The 6,793-nt window shown below is 40.9% G+C and overlaps 1 pseudogene; it reads left to right on the top strand.

The window, feature by feature from the left end:
- Positions 1-4,120: 4,120 nt before the first annotated feature.
- On the top strand, positions 4,121-4,905 carry LOC108538924 (40S ribosomal protein S4, X isoform-like; annotated as a pseudogene).
- The last annotated feature ends 1,888 nt before the right edge of the window (positions 4,906-6,793 follow it).

The raw sequence follows: 6,793 nt of genomic DNA, 5'->3' as shown, positions 1-6,793 counted from the left end.
TGACTTCATTTCGTTATGTACCCAGTAGTCATTCAGGAGCAGGTTGTTCAGTTTCCATGTAGTTGAGTGGTTTTGATTGAGTTTCTTAGTCCTGAGTTCTAGTTTGATTGCACTGTGGTCTGAGAGACAGTTTGTTATAATTTCTGTTCTTTTACATTTGTTGAGGAGTGCTTTACTTCCAACTATGTGGTCAATTTTGGAATAAGTGCGATGTGGTGCTGAGAAGAATGTATATTCTGTTGATTTGGGGTGGAGAGTTCTGTAGATGTCTATTAGGTCCACTTGGTGCAGAGCTGAGTTCAATTCCTGGATATCCTTGTTAACTTTCTGTCTCATTGATCTGTCTAATGTTGACAGAGGGGTGTTAAAGTCTCCCATTATTATTGTGTGGATGTCTAAGTCTCTTTGTAGGTCTCTGAGGACTTGCTTTATGAATCTGGGTGCTCCTGTATTGGGTGCATATATATTTAGGATAGTTAGCTCTTCTTATTGAATTGATCTCTTTACCATTATGTAATGGCCTTCTTTGTCTCTTTTGATCTTTGTTGGTTTCAAGTCTGTTTTATCAGAGACTAGGATTGCAACCCCTGCTTTTTTTTGTTTTCCGTTTGCTTGGTAGATCTTCCTCCATCCCTTTATTTTGAGCTTATGTGTGTATCTGCACGTGAGATGGGTCTCCTGCATACAGCACACTGATGGGTCTTGACTCTTTATCCAATTTGCCAGTCTATGTCTTTTAATTGGAGCATTTAGCCCATTTACATTTAAGGTTAATATTGTTATGTGTGAATTTGATCCTTTCATTATGATGTTAGCTGGTTATTTTGCTCATTAGTTGATACAGTTTCTTCCTAGAATCAATAGTCTTTACAATTTGGCATGTTTGTGCAATGGCTGGTACCACTTGTTTCCTTCCATGTTTAGTGTTTCCTTCAGGAGCTCTTGTAAGGCAAGCCTGGTGGTGACAAAAACTCTCAGCATTTGCTTGTCTGTAAAGGATTTTATTTCTCTTTCACTTATGAAGCTTAGTTTGGCTGGATATGAAATTCTGAGTTGAAAATTCTTTTCTTTAAGAATGTTGAATATTGGCCCCCTCTCTTCTGGTTTGTAGAGTTTCTGCTGAGAGATCCACTGTTAGTCTGATTGGTTTCCCATTGTGGGTAACCCGACCTTTCTCTCTGGCTGCCCTTAAGATTTTCCTTCATTTCAACTTTGGTGAATCTGGCAATTATGTGTCTTGGAGTTGCTCTTCTCGAGGAGTATCTTTGTGGCATTCTCTATATTTCCTGAACTTGAATGTTGGCCTGCCTTGCTAGGTTGAGGAAGTTCTCCTGAATAATATCCTAAAGAGTGTTTTCCAACTCGGTTCCATTCTCCCCAACACCTTCAGGTACACCAATCAGACATAGATTTGGTCTTTTCACATAATCCCATATTTCTTGGAGGCTTTGTTCATTTCTTTTTATTCTTTCTTCTCTGAACTTCTCTTCTCACTTCATTTCATTCATTTGATCTTCAGTCACTGATACCCTTTCTTCCACTTGATTGAATCGGCTACTGAAGCTTGTGTATGCATCACTTAGTTCTCATGCTATGGTTTTCAGCTCCATCAGGTAATTTAAGGTCTTCTCTATGCTGTTTATTCTAGTTAGCCATTCGTCTAATCTTTTTCCAAGGTTTTTAGCTTCTTTGTGATGGGTTCAAACATCCTCCTTTAGATTGGCGAAGTTTGTTATTACTGATAGTCTGAAGCCTTCTTATCTCAACTTGTCAAAGTCATTCTCCATCCAGCTTTGTTCCATTGCTGGTGAGGAGCTGCATTCCTTTGGAGGAGAAGAGGCACTCTGGTTTTTAGAATGTTAAGCTTTTCTGCTCTGGTTTCTCCCCATCTTTGTGGTTTCATCTACCTTTGATCTTTGATGATGGTGATGTACAGAAGGGGTTTTGGTATGGATGTCCTTTCTGTTCATTAGTTTTCCTTCTAACAGTCAGGACCCTCAGTTGCAGGTCTGTTGGAGTTTGCTGGATGTCTACTCCAGACCCTGTTTGCCTGGGTATCACCAGCGGAGGCTACAGAACAGCAAATATTGCAGAACAGTACATGTTGCTGCCTGATCCTTCCTCTGGAAGCTTCATCTCAGAGGGGCACCTGGCTGTATGAGGTGTCACTTGGACCCTACTGGGAGGTGTCTCCCAGTTAGGCTACTCGGGGGTCAGAGACCCACTTGAGGAGGCAGTCTGTCCATTCTCAGATCTCAAACTCTGTTCTGGGAGAACCACTACTCTCTTCAAAGCTGTCAGACAGGAACGTTTAAATCTACAGAAGTTTCTGCTGCCTTTTGTTCTGCTATGCCCTGCCCCCAGAGGTGGAGTCTACAGAGGCAGGCAGGCCTCCTTGAGCTGCGGTGGCCTCCACCCAATTCAAGCTTCCAGCTGCTTTGTTTACCTACTCAAGCCTCAGCAATGGCGGACGCCCCTCCCCCAGCCTCACTGCTGCCTTGCAGTTCAATCTCAGACTGCTGTGCTAGCAGTGAGTGAGTCTCCATGGGCATGGTACCCTCCGAGTGAGGCACGAGATATAATCTCCTGGTGTGCCATTTGCTAAGGCCATTGGAAAAGCACAGTATTAGGGTGGGAGTGTCCCGATTTTCCAGGTATCGCCTGTCACGGCTTCCCTTGGCTAGGAAAGGGAATTCCCCAACCCCTTGCCCTTCCTGGATGAGGCGATGCCCCACCCTACTTCAGCTGACACTCTGTGCGCTGCACCCACTGTCTGACAAGCGCCAGTGAGATGAACCCGTTACCTCAGCTGGAAATGCAGAAATCACCCGTCTTCTGCGTCGCTCACGCTGGGAGCTGTAGACTGGAGCTGTTCCTATTTGGCCATCTTGAAATGAGGTTTTATTTTTTATCCAAGATAAAGGCAAGATAATTCAAGATATTTGCAAGGGAATGGATTTTATCATTTGGTCATGTAATACATTTATCATAATTTTATAATTTGGCCATGTGTAATTTAACCTGATGTGTTAGTTTCCTAAGGCTTCTGTAACAAAGTACCATAAACTGGGTAGCTTAAAACAACCATTATGGAAAACAGTATGGCGATTCCTCAAGGATCTAGAACTAGATGTACCATATGACCCAGCCATCCCACTACTGGGTANGGGAAGGGGAACATCACACATCGGGGCCTATCATGGGGAGGGGGGAGGGGGGAGGGATCGCATTGGGAGTTATACCTGATATAAATGACGAATTGATGGGTTCTGACGAGTTGATGGGTGCAGCACACCAACATGGCACAAGTATACATATGTAACAAACCTGCACGTTATGCACATGTACCCTAGAACTTAAAGTATAATAAAAAAAATTTAAAAAATTAAAAAAAAAAAAACAGAAATGGATTGCCTCAGTATTCTGGATGCTAGAAATCTGAAATCAAGATGTTGGCTGGGCTATACTCTCTCTGAAGTTTCTAGCAGAAGATCTTTCCTTAACACCTTCAGGTTCTGGTAGCCCCAGGCCTTCCATAGTTTGTGGTAACCCAATTCTGATCTCTACCTCTATCTTCACATGGCTCTCTCTCTCTCTGTGTATATGTGTGTGTGTGTGTGTGCACTTGTGCATGTGTGTGTGTCTGTCTATCTGGGTCCGGATTTCCCTTTCATAGGGACATGAGTCATACTGGATTAGGGTCCAACCTAATGTCCTCATCTTAACTTAGATTAACTCAAGTTAGAGTTATTGGTGCCCTTCTCCCATCTCCTTTCCCCGGCTGCAACCTGTTAATCTTTTGGTCCTTACCTTTTTAGTAAGTGGTACTACCATCCACACAGCCAAAAGCTTGGCTCCTTTTGATTCCACTATTTCCCTCAACTCATCCTCATACATCTGCAATCCTTCATCTTGTCATATTGCATATCTCTACATGTATTTCCATTTAATCAATATCTCTTCATTTTCACACTCCTGCCCAGTATGAACAACATAATTTCTCACCTTCAGTTGCTTCCTAACTTCACCCTTGCCTTGCTCCCATCTGTCTTTTTAAAGAGAAACCACATTTCTACGCACACTGGAAGATGGAGGTCATCTTTCCTTGCTTAACGCAGCCATGACTTATGGTCCCAAGAAGCATCTGAAGTGGGTAGCAGCTCCAAAGCATTGGATGCTGGATAAATTGACCAGTGTGTTTTCTCCTCGTCCATCCACTGGTCTCACAAGTTGAGAGAGTGTCTTTCCCTCATCATTTTCCTAAGCAACAGACTTAAGTATGCCCTGACAGGAGATGAAGTAAAGAAGATTTGCATTCAGCAGTTCATTAAGATCAATGGAAAGGTCCGAACTGATATAACCTACCCTGCTGGATTCATGGATGTTATCAGCATTGACAAGACGGGAGAGAATTTCCATCTGATCTATGACACCAAGGGTCGCTTTGCTATACATCATATTACACCTAAGAGGCCAAGTACAAGTTGTGAAAAGTGAGAAAAATCTTTGTGGGCACAAAAGGATCCCTCATCTTGTGACTCATGATGCTCACACCATCCACTACCCTGATTCCCTCATTAAGGTGAATGATATCATTCAGATTAATTTGGAGACTGGCAAGATTACTGACTTCAAGTTTGACACTGGTAACCTGTGTGTGGTGACTGGAAGTGCTAACCTGGGAAGAATTGGTGTGATCACCACAGAGAGAAGCCCCCTAGATCTTTTGACGTGGTTCACATGAAAGATGCCAACGGCAGCAGGTTTGCCGCTTATCTTTCCAACATTTTTGTTATTGGTAAGGGCAACAAACTGTGAATTTCTCTTTCCCAAGGAAAGGGTATCCGCCTCACCATTGCTGAAGAGAGAGATAAAAGACTGGCGGCCAAACAGAGCAGTGGGTGAAATGGTCTCTGGGTGACATGTTAGATCTTTGCATGTAATTTAAAATAATGTGGCGTGATTAAAAAAAAAAAAAAAAAAGAAACCAGTATGATCTTCCTAAAATAGAATGAGATATGTGACTACTATACTTAAAACACTAGCAATGTTCAGTATGCTTAAAATAAAATTCCAAATCCCTAATATGGCACACAAGGCTGAGTGTGATCTGACACCTTCCTAATCTGTGTTATGCTTATTTCCGCTCCAGCCTTAAGGAAATGCTCACATCATTCCTTCTGTCTGGCATGCTCTTCTCTCAACTCTTTACCTGTCTAAATACTTTTTAGTTTTCAGATCCTAGCTTAAATGTCATTTAAGTATTTAGTTTTAATGTAATTTGCAGGTATACTTCTTAAAACAATTAAAACAATCAGATTTAACTTTGTGCTACTGGATTCGTTGATCACTATCAGTTTTCATAACATGACTTCTTTTGAGTTGTCTTATTCTTCTCTCAGTTATCTATAACATTTTCAAGAACAATTTTCAAGAAAGATATACGGGTGGTATATTTTCTAAGTGTGTTTATTTCTGAGGATGTGTCCTCAATAAAAAAATTATAGTTTTGCTGGATTTTTAAATTTACAAGTTACAATATGTTCTTCTTCTCATAGAAGTACTGTTGATTGCCTACCCAGCAGCCATTTCTCCTTTTTTCTTATTAAGAAAACCCTGATTTTGTTTGGGCAGTCCACCCTTCTCTACCCAGACATGTGCTTTAAATCAATGACTTTCCCCTTAATAGTGATTGGCTTTGGAATGGGCATGTGACACAACTCTAGCCAGTGAGATCTTCTTTCTTATTCTGCTCGATATTTTCATGTCTGCTTATAATGCCTGGAACTGTAGGACTAACTCATGAACAAGGGGATGAGTAACTCAGAATAAGCTGATCTCCTGAGCCTGGCAAAGCAGAAAAATGGAAGAAACCTAGGTCTTTGAGCCACTAAATTAACCAATCTCAGAGCCAAATTAGAAATTCTTTTGTGAAATAGTAAATCTGTCTTATTGTTTATACTAGTTATATTGGGTTTTCTATTTCTTAGGGCTAAGAATCTTTTGATGCACAACTTTTGTATGTTTTATGTTTTGTATTTTAAAATATGTTTTGTTGCTTCTTTAGTAAAATATGATACCAACATGATTCTTGCTTCCTTACATGTAGTCTATTTTGTTGACTAATTGCTAGCAATATTTTAAAACCAAGTATTCTTCAATTATTTCTATAATTCTTTCTTCTTTTGCCAATCTTTCTTCTGCTGATATTGCTTTAAATTTAAACACTACTAAATAAATTATCAGGGCTGTCTAATAATCTCTCTATATTCACTCTTGCAGTCTTCAAGTCAACTGCTTCATGTTTTCTCCTCTTGCTAGAAACCTCCAACAGTCTTTCTCCCCTCATCTCATTCAAGCTGATGATTTTGCTTATTACTTTACTGCTGATACAGTTTGGAAGTGTATCCCTGTCCAAACGTCATGCTAAAATGTAATCCCCAACATAAGAGGCAGGGCCTGGTGGGAGGTGATTGGAGTGTGGAGATGGTTTTCTCATTAATGGTTTAGCACCATCCACTTGGTGCTGTCCTTGCATTAGTGTATGCGTTCTTGTGAGATCTGATTGTTTAAAAGTATGTGGCACACCACCCCACCCCTTGCTCCTGCTTTCACCATATGATATGCCTGCTTCCTGTTCACCTTCTGTCTTGATTGTAAGCTTCCTGAAGTCTCCTTAGAAGCAGACATTACTATGCTTCCTGTACAGCCTGCAGAACCAGGAACCAATTAAACATCTTTTCTTTATAAATTACCTAATCTCAGTATTTGTTTTGTGTGTGTGTGTGTGTGT

Source organism: Rhinopithecus bieti, unplaced genomic scaffold, assembly GCF_001698545.2.
Source record: "Rhinopithecus bieti isolate Rb0 unplaced genomic scaffold, ASM169854v2 scaffold_15133, whole genome shotgun sequence".
Lineage (NCBI taxonomy): Eukaryota > Metazoa > Chordata > Mammalia > Primates > Cercopithecidae > Rhinopithecus > Rhinopithecus bieti.
This window is presented reverse-complemented; position numbering and strand designations above follow the sequence as displayed.